The following is a 16,799-nucleotide window of genomic DNA, read 5'->3' on the forward strand; positions in this document are numbered from 1 at the left end:
ATGGTACCGCCCAGGGCACCCGACCCTTCCGCCCACCCCTTGTACCGGCCCTGATTACAAGGAATGTTTACATTCCTTGTATTAGAAATAAAAATTATCAATTTTTAAAAAAACGGTGTAAAAATAAAAAATAATAAATAAAATAAATAGTAAAAAAAAAAAAAATTAAAGCGCCCTGTCCCCGTTAGCTCACGCAGAAGCGAACGCACACGGAAACCCCGCCCACATATGTAAACGGTGTTCAAACCACACATGTGAGGTATCGCCGCGATCGTTAGAGCGAGAGCAATAATTTGAGCCCTAGACCTCCTCTGTAACTCTAAGATAGCAACCTGTAGAAATTCCGTGAGCGTGCGCAATTTTGAAGCATGACATGTTGGGTATCTATTTACTCGGCGTAACATTATCTTTCACATTATGGAAAAAAATTGGGCTAACTTTACTGGTTTCTTATTTTTTTTATTAAAAGTGAATTTTTTCCAAAACAATTGCGTTTGGAAGACCGCTGCGCAAATACGGTGTGATAAAAAATATTACAATAATCTCCATTTTATTCTCTAGGGTCTCTGCTAAAAAAAAAATATATAATGTTTGGGGGTTCTAAGTAGTTTTCTAGCAAAAACAACTGATTTTAGCTTATAAACACCAAATGTCAAAAATAGGCCTAATAGGCAAGTGGTAAAGAGTAACATGTTATGAATTTATTTACTCAAAGTAACATCATCTTTCATATTAGTAAAAAAAAAATTTGGGCCAAGTTTGTAAATTGATAGAAAGAATACAGATCCTCCAATCATTCCCAGCTGAGGAAGGAGCCATCTAATTAACTGATCAGACCTGCCGTTGCCATGGTGCCGCATGTGATCAGTTACAGCAGCAGCCGTTTGAAAAAATGCAGGTTGGGGCGAAGTGCTGCCATAAGCACACTGGTGACAGTTATCAGTTAGCTGGATGCACCAGCTCATTTGCATATCTTCGCAAAGGATTCTGGGTAATGAATTTTGTCAGCTCAGGGTTGGTAGAATGCAAATAATTTAAGTTTCTGGACGGTTTATAGAGCCGGAAGGATTGGGAAGCGATATACAAGCCAATAAGAAAGATTTTAATGTTGGTTTTGAGTTTAAAATGTCAAATTTGAGTCTCCATAAGTTGGAAAGCTTTGTAAATGGGGGGTATAAATACAATAATGGTTTCATTAGTATTCAGTGCAGTTGGTAGAGCATGGGCCGTGGATGGCTGATAGGGTAAACCATGGTGGAATGATACCATGTGCCTACACAGACGTTGGAGGTAAATTTCCAGTGACTTAACAGCACAGCCGTGTTGGAATGATACAATGTGCAAGCACAGAGATCACCAGGGAGCCATGGTGGAATGATACCATGTGCAAACACAGATGTTGGAGGAAAATTTCCAGTGACTCAACAATCCGTGGTGGAACAATACCATGATTCAAGTCACCAGGAAGCCGTGGTAGAATGATACCATGTGCAAAAACCCAACAAGACAATTCCCAGTGAACTCAAAAAGCTATGGTTGAATGATGATACCATGTGAAAAGTCAGATGTTGGAGGAAAATTTCCAGTGACTCAACAATCCGTGGTGGAACAATACCATGATTCAAGTCACCAGGAAGCCGTGGTAGAATGATACCATGTTAAGCACAGAAGTCACCAGGAAGACAATTCCCAGTCAACTCAGCGGTGCACCATGTTGGAATGATACCATGAAAGGGCACCAAAGAGCACTGAAAAGGGGCCCCAACAATCAATTCCCCACACGGATGGACATCTCACCTCCTGCCCAACTTTTTTTTTTTTTTAAATACACATTTTAGGCCTGATGATTACTTAACCATTTCTGGACCGAGCTCATTTCTGACACGTTGTTTACAAGTTCAAATCTTTATTTTTACCTAGAAAATTACTTATAACCTCCAAACATTATATATATTTTTTTAGCAAAGACTCTGGAGAATAAAATGGCGGTAGTTGCAATATTTTTTGTCGCGCGGTATTTGCGAAGCGGTCTTTCAAACGCAATTTTTGGGAAAAAAATGCATTTCACTGCTTTTAAAAAAAACTAAACAGTAAAGTTAGCCCATTTTTTTTTTTTTTTGGTGTATTGTAAAAGATGTCACGCCGAGTACAGTGGTGTATTTAGGTTTTGTGCTGCCCTAGGCCTGACTAAACTTGGGCACCCCCTAATTTAAATATGACCCACCCCTTCTTGTCAAGGCCACACCCCTTCCTTTTTTTGACCCGCCCTGTCATCTGTAAACCACAGACCACAACCACAGTCTATCAGTGCCCATAAGTTCCGCCTCATCAGCGCCCATCAGTGCAGCCTCAATAATGCCCATCAGTGCAGCCTCATTGATCCTCCTCTTCTTGGGTCCTTCGCTGACTCTCCTGGCCCCTCCCCCAGTGTAAAAATAAAAAAATGTAAAATAAAATAAACAAAAAATTAAAAACACCCCTATCCCGTCGTGCTCGCACACAGAAGCAAACGCATACCTAGGTCGGATCCACATATGTAAACGGCGTTCAAACCACACATGTGGGTTATCCTAGCACTGGACCCCCTCTGTAACTCTAAACTGGTAACCTGTAAAAAAAATGTTAAAGCGTAGCCGCACCGCTGAGTCTGGGGTGGGATGGTCAGGGATATCAAATTTTTTTTATAAAAAGTTACTGACCCTTCCTTGTATTGAAGTTTACACCAATGTTATCAACTACTGCTTATTAATTTGTGTATCGTTATTCTTTACAGATTAATAAAAATTGATTGTAAAAAAATATATATATAATATACATTATGTTATTATTATGATTATACAGGATTTAGTGACAACAGTTTGCGCAGCGCTATACAACATTAGGGCAACACGTTATACTTACCTGCTCTATGCAATGGTACTGCACAGAGCAGCCCCGATCCTCCTCCTCTGGTGCCCCCTGCTGGTGCTCTCCAGTGCTTCCAAGGTGTGTGAAAGTGCACAGCCGCCTGATCGTTTCCAATTTTAGCAAAAAAAAAAAATTATTTTAACTTGTAAACAACAAGTTTCAGAAATAGGCCCGGTCCAGAAGTGGACTTGAGGCCTCATTCACATGGATGCTTACACCCGTAGTCCGTGAATGGGCCATGTCTTTAACCACTTGCCACTTAACCACGTACTGCGGCAAAGTGGTTAGTTATCGGCCAGCAACGTAGTACTACGTCGCTGGACTCCTCCCCCTGTAGGCGGCGCTCGCGCGCTGCCGGAGGCGCGCTCCCGCTGTTTTCATTCACAGCGGGAGTCGGGCCAGGGGAGGAGCGGCGGCGATCGCCACTGCTCTTCCCCGATCGTCGGGGAATCTAGTTTGGAGATCTAGTTTGGAGATCCGCCCGCCTGTGTAAACAGGCGGATCTCCTCAGTGACCCTTAGTGACAGATCGCAGTGTTCAGCATAGCTGAACATGCGATCTGTCCCTGACTCACTCAGTCACCTCCCCCCACACACGTCAGTAAGCACCAGGCATACATTAACCCCTCCCTCTCCAATAAAATTAACCCCTTCCCTGCCAGTGTCATTTTTACAGTAACAGTGCATATATATAGCACTGATTACTGCAGTAATGTCACTGGTAACCCCAAAAGTGTCAAAAATGTCAGTCAAGGGTCCGATCTGTCCGCCGCAATGTCGCAGTCCCGCAAAAAAAAAAAAAAAAAAATCGCAGATCGCTGCCATTACTCGTTAAAAAAAACCCACCAAAAATGACAGAAATCTTTCCCTTAGTTAATAAACGCAATAACTTTTGGGCAAACCAATCAAAATACGCTTATTGTGATTTTTTTTTACCAAACATAGGTAGCAGAAAACAAATTGGCCAAAAATGTAAAAAAATTTTGATTTTTACATTTTTTTGGGGGGAATTTCATATAAAAAATATTAAAAAATAATTTTTCAAAATAAACGCTCTTTTTTTGTTTATAGCGCAAAAAGTAAAAATCGCACAGGTAATCAAATACCACCAAAAGAAAGCTCTGTTTGTGGGAAAAAAAAGAACGTAAATTTCGTTTGGGTACGGCGTCCCACGACCGCGCAATTGTCAGTTAAAGTCGCACAGCGCCGAATCGCAAAAAGTGGCCTGGACGTAAGACAGCAAAATCCTCCGGTGGTAAAGTGGTTAACCACTTGCCGACCGCCCCCCGACTATATACGGTCAGCCCCTCCCAGGCAAAGTGACGTACCAGTACGTCACTAGCCTGGGAGCCAATAGGGGGCGAGCGCGCGCCGCTAAAAGACACGGCTCATTCACAGACTACCGGGGTAAGCTCCCCATGTGAATGAGACCCAAATGTGTCAGTCTATCCAAAAGTCGAATTTTCAGTTATAGGTGGAGCTTAATGGGCTCAGTCACCCCGGGATACTTGGATTTACCACCAGCAAGATGAGCAAGTGAAAGCATTCAAGAAACGCTTCGAGTTACAAGATGCATTCCTCTCCCATGTTGCAGTCATCTTGGTTATGTAAAGCATGTATTTGAAAATATACCAGCTTGGTGTACATTATTTATTGTTAAGTGCAGGGCTTTTTTTAGCGGGAACGTGGGGGAAAGCAGTTCTGGCACCTTGTTGCCATTTTTTTACTTAAGAGATAGGATAACCGGATTATAGCAGATCTTTGATGGAGGACAAACTCACACAGGCACCATGCTTTAGTTTTCTCAGGAACACACACTGCAGTCTCTGCTGCCTCTTTTTTCTCTTTTTTTTTTTCTTTCTTAGTGAGTGCAACTTTATTTAAACACTTCCTGGTTAACAAACAGACAACATATTCATATCACTGTAGATCAATGGATAAGCTGTATAAGGGCATATAAACAAAATGTCATATATCTTAACACCCCCACTTGCTCTTATACTGCTTATGAAAAATAGTTTAGTATAGTTACATCATTTTACTCTCTATACTCCAAAAATATAACTCACAAACCTATCAAGCTTAAACTTTGTTATTGGTTTAGTCATAACATCAGCTACCATTTTATCCGTAGAACAATACTCAAGATCTATCTTGCCTTCACTCAGAATAGACCTAAGGAAATGGAATTTAATGTCAATATGTTTGCATCTTTGATGGTAAACTGGGTTCTTTGCGAGAGCTATCGCACTCTGATTGTCTTCAAAAATCTTCACTGGCTCAAACTGACATTCACTGTCCAATTCTCTCAGCAGTTGTGCAAGATATAGACTCTCCTGTGTGGTTGCAGCTAATGCTATATATTCAGCTTCACATGAAGATAGTGCAACTGTTGGTTGTTTCTTTGATTTCCAAGAAATCAGAGGTCCATTTTCAGTCAGGCTAAAACAATATCCTGTTGTGCTTCTCCTATCAATCTGGTCTGAGGCCCAACTGGCATCACTATACGCCTCTAGTTTTAACTTCTCTTTACATTTTCTGTAGCATAGTTCAAAATTGACAGTTCCTTTCAAATATCTCAGTACGTGTTTGGCCGTGATCATGTGTTGTACACTTGGTTGTGAAAAGTGTTGTGACAGTTTGCTTATAGTCCAACTCAAATCCGGTCTTGTACACGTAGCCACATAAATCAAACTGCCTACTATCTCCCGATAGCTTTTTACATCTGCAAGTTCACTTTTGTCGTCGAAATCTAATTTTTGTTCACAAGGAGTAGATCTCGGTTTACAATCTGACATACCAAATCTTTCTATCATTTTCAAAATGTATCTCTTCTGATTCATCTTCACCGTTTCATTAGTCTGTCTAAAATCAATGCCCAAAAAATAGTTCAGTTTTCCAAGATCCTTCATTTTGAATTTTGTCGCAAGTGTTGACTTCACATCATTGAGTAGTTTTTCATTGCTTGCAGCAATGATGAGATCATCCACCCATATTAGTAATATTGCTTGTTCATCTCTGTTCTGTTTGACATAAACACAATGGTCTACAGAATTTTGTATAAATGCATTTGAACATAGATAATCATGTAGCATCTTGTTCCAGTTTCTTCCCGATTGCTTAAGACCATACAGTGACTTTTTTAGTTTGAGAACTAGCTTTTTATTTGTGTCATCTTTGATCTCAAAACCTTCTGGTTGGTCTATATATATATCACAATCAATTGGGGCATGTAAGTAAGCTGTCTTCACATCCATTTGATGCAAGATTAAATCATATTGTGCTGCCATTTGCATCAAAATGCGTAATGAAGTAAAATTCGCAGTTGGAGAAAAAGTTTCCATGTAGTCGGTTCCCTTTACTTGATTATAGCCTTTTGCCACAAATCTGGCTTTGTACGTTTCAGTTCCATCTGCATTGCTTTTTATTGCATACACCCATCTACCCCCCACTGAATGTTTGCCTTCTGGTAGTGTGGTCAATTTGAAGGTATCATTCTCCTTTAGTGATTCCATCTCATCTTTCATTGCATTTAACCAACTTTGTGACTGGGGTGTTTCCATAGCTTCTCTGAAGGTCTGAGGTACATCATGTGCTCTATAGCAGTAATCTATGTTCATTAGTACCTGATCATCACCAACAGATTCTAGTACATAGTCATTTAAATACTGAGGAGTTTTTCTATTTCTTGTAGGGTATCTTGTACCATGGTCTTCATCTTTGTCCTCTACAATCTTCTCTAAAGAATCTGGGGTCTCATTAGTCGTTGGACCTGATACAGGAATTACACTCCTTTCCTCATAGAAATCATCATTATTGTCCAACAGCTCAGTCTGAGTTTGTTTCTCGATTACATCCTTTTCAATGAATTTTACTAGTCTGTGCTTGAAGACTTTGCCAGTTTCAGGGTAATACACTAGGTAAGAAGGACTATTTTTGTCATATCCTACAAAAATTCCTTTTGTGCATTTTGGATCCAGCTTTTTCTTATCGTGTTTGTATGCAAAACATTCTGACCCAAAAATCTTCATTTTTGATAAGTCTGGTTTCTTCCCTGTCAGTATGTTGTATGGCGTTTGCTTCAAACGATTGTTAAAACATCTATTTCGAATCATAACTGCTGTCATCACTGCATATGTCCATAACTCTTTTGGTACTTTGCTCTCTATTAGCATACATCTTGCCATCTCTATCAGTGTTCTCCAGTTTCTTTCAGCTGTTCCATTTTGATGTGGTGAATAAGGTGCTGAAGTCTCATGTCTTATGCTCTTCTTTATGAGTAGTGACTGGAAGTCATTCGATGTGAATTCGGTACCATTGTCTGACCTCATTCTCTTGATGATCCCATAGGGGGCAGTATCAGCGATAAACTTCTCTGTGGCTAGAACTGTGTCACTCTTGTTTTTCAGAAAGTATACAAACACTGCACCAGAATAATCATCAGTGAATCCTATGACGTATTTGAATCCGTCCTTTGCAACTGGCTCTATAGGACCTGTTAAATCTGTGTGTACTAGTTCAAGTGGGTATTTTGCACGGGTGTCAGGCTCCCTGTTTCTACTCTGAGCAAATTTCCCTTGGATACAAATCTCACAATTCAGGTTGGACTTATCAACCTTACCTTGGATCTTCATTCCATCTACTAGATTCTGTAGTTTCAAGATATCATCGTAATTACAATGACCTAGGATTTCATGCCATGTCTGAATATCATAACAACCGTAACAACTGTCATCGCATTCCTTATAGGTGTTCAAATAGTAAAGCCTGTTGTATTTCTTTATAACAAATTTTGTACCATTCTTATGGATCAGAATACTGTCATCTTGTCTGAATTCAACAGACGCCCCATTTCTTGTTGCTGCTTCAACAGAGAAAATGTCTTGTGGATATGTGGGGATAAACAATGCGTTCTGTAGCAATGTCCTCCTTTGTCTTCCCTTACTGTCCATTAGGTATACCTCAGCGTCGCCTCTCTTGAGTGCTACACCGGAAGTTCTTTTCCCATCTGCCAACTCCATGTAATGTTTCTCTGGCTTAAACGAGGTGTCAAATCTTTTAAATTTCTTGATGTCTGTGATAATATGCGATGTTGCTCCTGTATCTACCATCAGGCTTTTTGTTTTGGGATTGTTTAACTGGTCTTCACTTATTTTAAAAGCAAATGTTTGTTCTGTATCATCCACTACCTGCTTTACATTGTCTCGTGCCTTTCGTCTGCACAATGTCTCACTGTGAGTGGAGCTCTTGCAATAATTACACCACTTTGTCTTCCTCTTATTCATTCTGTATAGACATGCATTAGCTTTGTGACCTTTCTGATGACAACTGTAGCAGACAATGATGTCTTTCTCCCTTGTTGGTACAACAGGGGTGCTGATTTTCATTACATTATCAGTGCTTGTGCTGCTGTGATATTTTTCAGTGTCCTCAAAAATCCTTAACTGAGTTTTAAAGTCAGTAAACGTCATATCTTCTTTACCTTGTGTTATGTGGATTGCAAATGGTTTGAATGATTCAGGCAGGCCTTTAAGAATCATAGCCACTAATAGTCCATCACTGAGGGTCTCTCCTGCATTTCTAAGTGCTGTAATCGCTGTTTCTGTGCGTATGATATAGTCTGTGACACTTTCACATTCAGACTTCTGAAGAGATGTTAGTTCTGTGTATAAATTTATGATACGTGGCTTACCTTGGCCAGCATAATGATCTCTCAGGATTTTCAGCGCTTTTCTTCCATTATCAGTTGCTTCTCTCATTATAAGAGATAGACTTTTATCATCCAGGAATTGTATTAACTCAGCATAAGCTTCCTCATTCTTATTCCTGTCCTCTACAGGGTCTGTTCCGTCTGGTGGTTCCTGCAGGATCGTTTCTTTAAGATTCATCAAGCGCAGATGGCCTAGGAATTTTGTCTCCCACAGCTCATAATTTTTCTCATCTCCATCGAAAAGCAGCCTGTTCCATCGGCTTGTTCCCTCTCTCCTGGGCCCATAACCTGTTGCCATTTTTTTACTTAAGAGATAGGATAACCGGATTATAGCAGATCTTTGATGGAGGACAAACTCACACAGGCACCATGCTTTAGTTTTCTCAGGAACACACACTGCAGTCTCTGCTGCCTCTTTTTTCTCTTTTTTTTTTCTTTCTTAGTGAGTGCAACTTTATTTAAACACTTCCTGGTTAACAAACAGACAACATATTCATATCACTGTAGATCAATGGATAAGCTGTATAAGGGCATATAAACAAAATGTCATATATCTTAACACACCTCCAGTCTGAATGTATGCAATAGCAAAGGAGTGCTGGGTCAGTGGGGTGAGCTGAAGGGCCTATTGATGCTTGCTATTGGGGGATCTATTGTTGCTGGGGTGAACCTATTGTTGTTGCTGGAAGACATTTTGTTGTGGGTGGGGCTATTGTTGCAGCGGAGGATTTATTGTTGCTTGGGGGAACTATTTATTTACATAGTTTGTAAGATTGAAAAAAGACATCAGTCCATCCAGTTCAACCTATGATGCGTGTGTGTGTTTGCTGTTAACCGTACATTGTATACCCCTGTATGTTGTGGTCTTTAAGGTGCCCATCTACGAAGGGCCAATAGAGCACTCCCCGTTAAATGGGTCTCCTGGAGGCAGACCACATGTGGCTTGGAGGACTGATGATACTTAAAGAGGAGCGCATGTTTAAATTTATTATTCAGGCCCCGCACATTCCAAGACAGCGCTTTAATTTGGTCCGCCATGGAGCAAGGGGGAGCATTAAACAGGAGGATGAAGCGCAAAGGGAGGGGAGCCAGAGGCCAGGCAGGAGACCAACCACGCCACCCCTCACACCCAATCCCAGTGAGGCACAGAGCCCAGATTTCGTCCCACAGTGAAAGACCATAAAACAGTGAAGCAGCATAGTAGACATAAAATTGTACGGCGTAACGAGGGTATGCAGCCATAAACAAGAAATCAAAAGTAGAAAAAGACAAAAATAACATAAGACTCCCTGTCGACCAGGAAGCAACCGTGCTTCAGGTCGACTTCATCCCCAAAATTTAACTCAACGCTCCACTGACTAGAAAAAAGCCTAGGCAGCAATCATCTGGCGCAGGCCAGGAAAATAAACCATTCAGTCGGTCAGACCACGGGCCCAAAAGCAGTCCGCGGGGTAGCAGCCCCACCTCGTGCCAGTTCAAAGGTCCGAGCCGTGGAATAACAGGCCAAAAGTGAAAAATAAAAGAAAAAGGCAAAAAACACAAAATATATAAAAGAAGAAGGGGTTGAAAAAACCATGAGCACGCTCTTCGGGAGCTCCCTAAGCAAGGGATCAAGTGCAGGGGTATGGCAAACAGTACAGGACAGGATGGCCAGTGCAGGAAAAAGGAAGGGGAATCCGGCGTCAAACAGTCAATAGGTATCCACCCGTAGTGAGGAAGACGAAGAGGGAGGCCATGTAGTGATCATGGGGGGGAAGGAGAGGAAGGACAAAAGGAGAGGGAAGATAGCAGGGGACCCCCAGAGTACCACCAGAGCCTCAACGCAAGAGCCAGGCATCAGCATCCTCCGGTGTATTGAAGAAGCGCACCACTCCGCCATGAGTGACCCGCAGGCAACTTGGGTAGAGCATGCCGTATTGCACTCCCTTCTCCCGTAGTCGGCGACGGACATCTGTGAAAGACTTGCGTTTCCTCTGTAGATCAGCCGAGAAGTCAGCATATAGGTGTACAGCAGCATTCTCAAAGCGCAGGAAAGGAGGTTTGCGGGCCTCGCCAAGGATCCTATCCCTGTCCCTGTAGTTCAGGAAGCGGACCAGGAAGGGTCTTGGGGGGGCACCCGGAATCCCCCTACCAGTGGGGACTCGATGAGCCCTCTCCACCACGTAGGTGGGGGACACCTCCATCATTCCCAAGAGATCCTTAAAGAAGTGCTCGGCGAACTCAGCCGGAGCAGCTTCCTCCGCTCCCTCTGGCAGGCCCAGGACCCGCACGTTGTTTCGCCGCATACGATTCTTGGCGTCATCAGCTTTGGCCATAAGGAGATCGACTTTAGATTGCAATCCGTCAAGGAGGTCAGAGTGTGTAGTAGAGATGTCCTCAGCGGCCGAGACCCGCTGCTCAGCCTCGGTGAGGCGCCCCCTGATCTTGTCCAAGTAGTTGCGGATGAGGTTGCATTCTTCCGCCAGATGGTCAATCCTCACCAGCAGGGACGTCTTGCTGTGTTCGATGGTGTGAAGAATGACCTCCGTGTCAGGTCCCACCGCAGGAGTCGATGCGCCAGGAGAGGAATCAGAGGCCTGAGTTGCCGCCATGCCAGCAAGAAGTGCACGAAGCTGCTCCACAAAGATGGCGTCAGAGCATGCGGCCGAAGGAGCCAAGGTCTTAGAGGTGGCCGGCGGGCGGCGTTTTGAAGGCATGGGTGAGTACCAAGGATGTACCGGATCACCGATGAGAGTCCCGGAGGTGAGTCTGATCGATATTTAGGTAGCAGGATGGGTGCTGCGCTCCCATCCTCCGCTCTACATCCAAGCCACGACCCACCTGTACACTGTTCTTAATATACAGGCATACCCCTCCCCCTTTTTTACCTTCTCTATCTCTACGATAAAGGGAATACCCCGGAATGGTCGCCATCCAGTCATGAGAGTTGTCGAACCAAGTCTCTGTTATCCCCACAAAATCGAAGTCCTCCTCAAACATCAGGAGCTCCAGCTCTCCCATCTTGTTAGCCAGGCTTCTGGCATTGGTATACAAACCTCGTAGTTTTGACCGGTTACATATATCCTCGTTTGATGTTGATTTTAGGCTGCTCTTGTGATTTTTCCCCATAGCCACCCTGGCCTTAGGTACTCTAAACACCTTACCACTAATGTCCCCATTTGTGCCCTCTGAATCTTGCTCCCCGCTGGCTAATTCTACAACTGTACCCTCCCCCCGATTACCTAGTTTAAAAGCCCCTCTAACTTTATGGCCATCCTCTCACCCAGTACGGCTGCACCCTCCCCATTTAGGTGCAATCCGTCCCTACCAAAGGGCCGGTGGCTGACTGAGAAGACGGCCCAGTTCTCCAGGAACCCGAAACCCTCCTTACTACACCAGCTCCTCAGCCACTCGTTAACTTCCCTAATCTCCCGCTGCCTCTCTGGTGTGGCTCGAGGTACAGGTAGTATTTCTGAAAATACTACCTTGGAGGTCCTACTCCTCAACTTAGCGCCTAAGTCCCTGAAATTGTTTAGGACTCTCCATCTTCCTCTGCCTATGTCATTGGTACCCAAGTGTACCCCACCCAGTAATCTGTCCACCCAATCCACGATGTGCTGAACCCAAGTGCCCGGTAGACAACAGACTGTTCGGCGCCCACGGTCTTTGTGACGGATTGCACTGTCTGTCCTTCTAATGATTGAGTCCCCTACCACCAGCACCTGTCTTTCCTTTCCCTTTCTCCTGGCCTCACTGGAGGAGTTCTTCCCCTGGCAGCTAGGGGCGTCGTTCTGCTCCAGCAATGCTGGTCCCTGACTGGTTTCCCCAACATCACGCAACGAGGCGTATTTATTGGGGTGCTCCAGCCCAGGATCGGCCTCCTTGCCTTTTTCCCCTTTACCCTTCCTAACTGTCACCCATCTACTCTGCTCTGACCCACCTCTGTGCAGGCCCCAGCCTGCACCTGACGGGTACGATCCCAGCTCTCCTTCAGTATGGACATACGTCTCAGTGTTGCCAGCTGCTTTCCTAGATTCAGGACCTGAGCTTCCAGGGAAACAACGTGCTTACACTTTGTGCATTTTTATTCGCCCTCGATCGCATGATCGAGGAACGTATGCATACCACAAGATGTACACCGAATCGCATCTCCACACCTGCCGGGCATTGTACCTACTAATCGAATCTAATGGGGATTCAGTAATTTAAGTCTATCTGTGTGGCTGTTTTCTAGCTTCCTAACTCTACTTTCTTACCCTCTGGTATGCCGCTACACTCACTGACACACCCACACACTCAGGTATTTACAGGTACTCACTGACACTCACAGACACTCGCAGGTACTCACAGACACTCAGGTACTCCAATTGTTGCCGGGGGGCTATTGTTGGGGGGGGGTCTATTGTTGCAGGGGAGGATTTATTGGGGGGGGGGCGATTGTTGCAGGGGAGCATTTATTGTTTCTGGGTGGCTATTGTTGCTGATTGCAGGGTATCTATTGTAGGCCCCTTTCACACTTATGCGACACGATTTTACCGCGATTTTGCCAGGACTTTGTCGCGATTTTGAAAGCAATGGCAAGGCTATATGCCTTTAAAACGCATTAAAATCGTGGCAAAGTAGTGCAGGAACTACTTTGAAGTCGGTGCGACTTCAAAATGCACTGATATGAATGGGGCTCATTGAAAGTAATGGAAAACGACTTGTCATGCGATTTTGCGGTCCAAAATCGCGGGACAAGTCGCACTAGTGTGAAAGGGGCCTTACTGTTTTTTCTATTTTTGCAGGGAAGATTTATTGTTGCGGGGGGGGATCTATTGTGGTGGGGGGGGGGGGGTCTATTGTTGCTGACTCCAGGGGATCTATTTTTCTGCTTTTCTAGTTATCATTAACAAATTCCATACAAATTACCTAGAACCACAACATGATATTTGTAAAGTAAAAAGTATCAGGTTTTTTTTTAGTTAAAAATAGCAAGCATGTAATATTTACCTCCTCTGTGCAGTTGGTTTTGCACCGAGCAGCCCAGATCCTCCTCTTCTTGGGTCCTTCGCCGACTCTCCTGGCCCCTCCCCCAGTGTAAAAATCAAAAAAATTAAAATAAAATAAACAAAAAAATGAAAACGCCCCTGTCCCGTCGTGCTCGCACACAGAAGCAAGCGCATACGTAGGTCGGATCCACATATGTAAATGGCGTTCAAACCACACATGTGGGTTATCCCAGCGAATGTTAGAGTGAGAGCAATAATTCTAGCACTGGACCTCCTCTGTAACTCTAAACTGGTAACCTGTAAACATTTTTTAAAGCGTAGCCTATGGAGATTTTTAGGTACTGAAGTTTGGCGCCATTCCATGAGTGTGGGCAATTTTAACCACCTCCCATCTGGCAATAGTATATATACGTCCTGAGTTTAAAGCTAAATACCGGTGTTATGGCAGCAGATAGCTGCCATAACCCTGGTATTTTTTTAAACTGCAGGCGATCGGCTTTCCGATAAGGGTGGTCCCAGCGGCGGATTCACCGTGAGATCACCCTCCGGGATGGCGGAAGGGGTGCCCCCCCCCTCCCGCCGCGTCCCGGTCCTTTTCCCCGCTTACCGGACCCGCCGGCAGCGGGGAAAACGATCGGGTCCCGGATCCTCACAGACAGGATGTCGAGTGAGGGCAAGCTTGCCCTCACTCGACTCTATTGTCTTGGAGGACCGGAGCAACGGCAAACGTCGTTGCCAAGCAAACGGCTTAAAGGTCCCTTTTTTTTTTTTTCCTTTCTATCTTTATTAGTGTACTTGTGAGATCTGAGGACTTTTTGACCCCAGATCTCACAAAAAAGAGGTCCTGTCATGCCTATTTCTATTACAAGCAGTGCTGGGACAAGGTAATTTGGTGCCCAGGGCGAAGATGGAAAACTGCGCCCCACCCACCCCCCGTGTAAAGAAAGATTAAGTTCTGTTTAAAACAAGAGAATACTTAAAACAGCTCCCAATTTACGCAATAATAACAGACAGCATTCGCATCAGTTTCTGCAACAATATTCCAGAGTCAGGCAGGGGAACAAAAAGATAGGCAGGGGAAGCAGAGCCCAGACTGGACTGACAGTGTGATCGGGTCCAGCCCTGGGAGGAAGGGACATGAGTGGGGTTGTCCCCAGACACAGCATAGGACAATGGGTGGGTTCTCTCCTCTCATAACAGGACCCCTCACCTATGGAGGAGCTGCGCACTGTGAGAGTGTACACTGTCCTCAGTCGTACAGACTGTGCCCTCCATGTACACATCACCTTCAACCCATGTCAGTCCGCTCCTCTTCAACTTGACCCTTTCCATATGAAGGAGGAGGAGTGGAGTGAAATTTAGGACTGAAGCCTCTCATGGGGCCCCCTGATGGCCCTGGGCATTGCCCTGGTGCCCTAAGTGCCGGTTCACACTGCGGCGGCACGACTTTGGCGCAACTTGCACGGACTTCGTAAAATGAATGTCTATGCAAGTCGCCCCGAAGTAGTACAGGACCCTTTTTCTAAGTCGGAGCGACTTGTGTCGCTTCTATTAGAATGGGTCCTGTACTGAACAATGGGAGCGCGACCGACGCGACTTGTCAGGCTGACAAGTCGCGGTCCAAGTCGGATCAGTGTGAGCCGGCACTAATGGTCAGGCCATTCCTGGATATCTGTACAGTGACTGTTATTCCATAATACTGATATCTGTGTAGCACCACCCCCGCAGGAGCTGCTGATTATATTATTGGGTCTACACCCTGCCTAACAACCCAATCAAATTGGCTCGATCCCTCCTCAGGCACAACTGACCCAGAATAGGACTGGACTATCAAATAGATACACAGGTTGGAATACAATACTTCACTATGCAACAATACCTTGTTACCTTCTTGAATAGTAGTCCTTCTGGGTGACACAATGGAACAACGCACAAGATTGTAATTAACCAAACTTAGTTTACTATGTATCAAATTGAATAGGGGAGATACAATACAATACAATACAAGTCCATAAAAGGTTATTTAAAACAGCTTTAAAAAGGTAAAAGAATACCCCCACACTCCTCCTGCATTAAGGCTAGACACAGTACCAGGTAGGTGGGCCTATCTGAGTCCCTCCCCCAGAGTTCTCTTCTTTCTTGTTGATCTTCGCTAGCAAGGTTATTGAATAGAGCTCATTTGTAATCCAGATTAGGAATAAAGATCAAGAGAGAAAAAAAACATCGAGCTGTTAGTTGTCACCGCAGGGTGTCTGCGTAACTGAGCAATAACTTCTGCGAGAGAGATAAGCCTCTGGCGACTCCTTTACAGACCTTATTGTTTGTCTATGAGTCTCCTGAGAGAGTATGGTGATAAACCCCGGGGTTTTATCACCTCCTGCTGCGCTACCGCTATCTGTAGATAAAACTGTCTCTTCAGCAGATAAAGTCAGTTATTGGGCATGTGCCCTCTCACCAACAGAAGTTTCTCCTTCGCGCGCTTCCACTGCGGTCTCAGTCCTTTGGCTATATGCCAGCCGCGCGGGGTCCTTCTGGCGGATGACTTCCGGTCTCGGCAAACAGCAGTATGACCTCCAGGAATGTGCCTCGTGCTTGAGATGGGACGGTTCCACGTCGTCCCTCCAGGCTAAAAGGCTCTGGCCCAATATCCAGTGTCAGTCCTTCACTCTCGCTCGCTGGTTCCTCAGAGTCCAGCGCAGAAAGGCCCCCCCCCTTCGCGCGCTTCTCTCTTCCTTTAAATAACCTCCCCCATAGTGCCGTGCGGTGCAGCCGTGCACCCTGGATCTTGCAAAGCAGCCTGGGAGATGTAGTTTCTTCATCTTGTGAAAAGGAAGTCACAGCCCGGGAAATTCCATGCAGCTACCACTAGAGGGAGCCTAGTTCCTGGATCTTGCAAAGCAGCCTGGGAGATGTAGTTTCTTCATCTTGTGAAAAGGAAGTCACAGCCCGGGAAATTCCATGCAGCTACCACTAGAGGGAGCCTAGTTCCTTCCCACATATCAAACAGTGTCTTTAGGCATGTTTAACCCCGCTACACACTCCCCCCACTTGAGAAACTTTGGTCCCCAAAGAGGTCAACAGTATGTACCCTAGTGCATAGGTTGGCATTATACAACAAAAACATTAACATTTTGCTGAAATAAGTCAATCTGAATATATCCAATTTTGTATTCTTTTTTAAATCAAGAAAAGCTTTATTGAGAAAAATTCACA

The sequence above is a fragment of the Pelophylax lessonae genome, assembly GCF_965119305.1.
Source record: "Pelophylax lessonae genome assembly, chromosome: 4".
Lineage (NCBI taxonomy): Eukaryota > Metazoa > Chordata > Amphibia > Anura > Ranidae > Pelophylax > Pelophylax lessonae.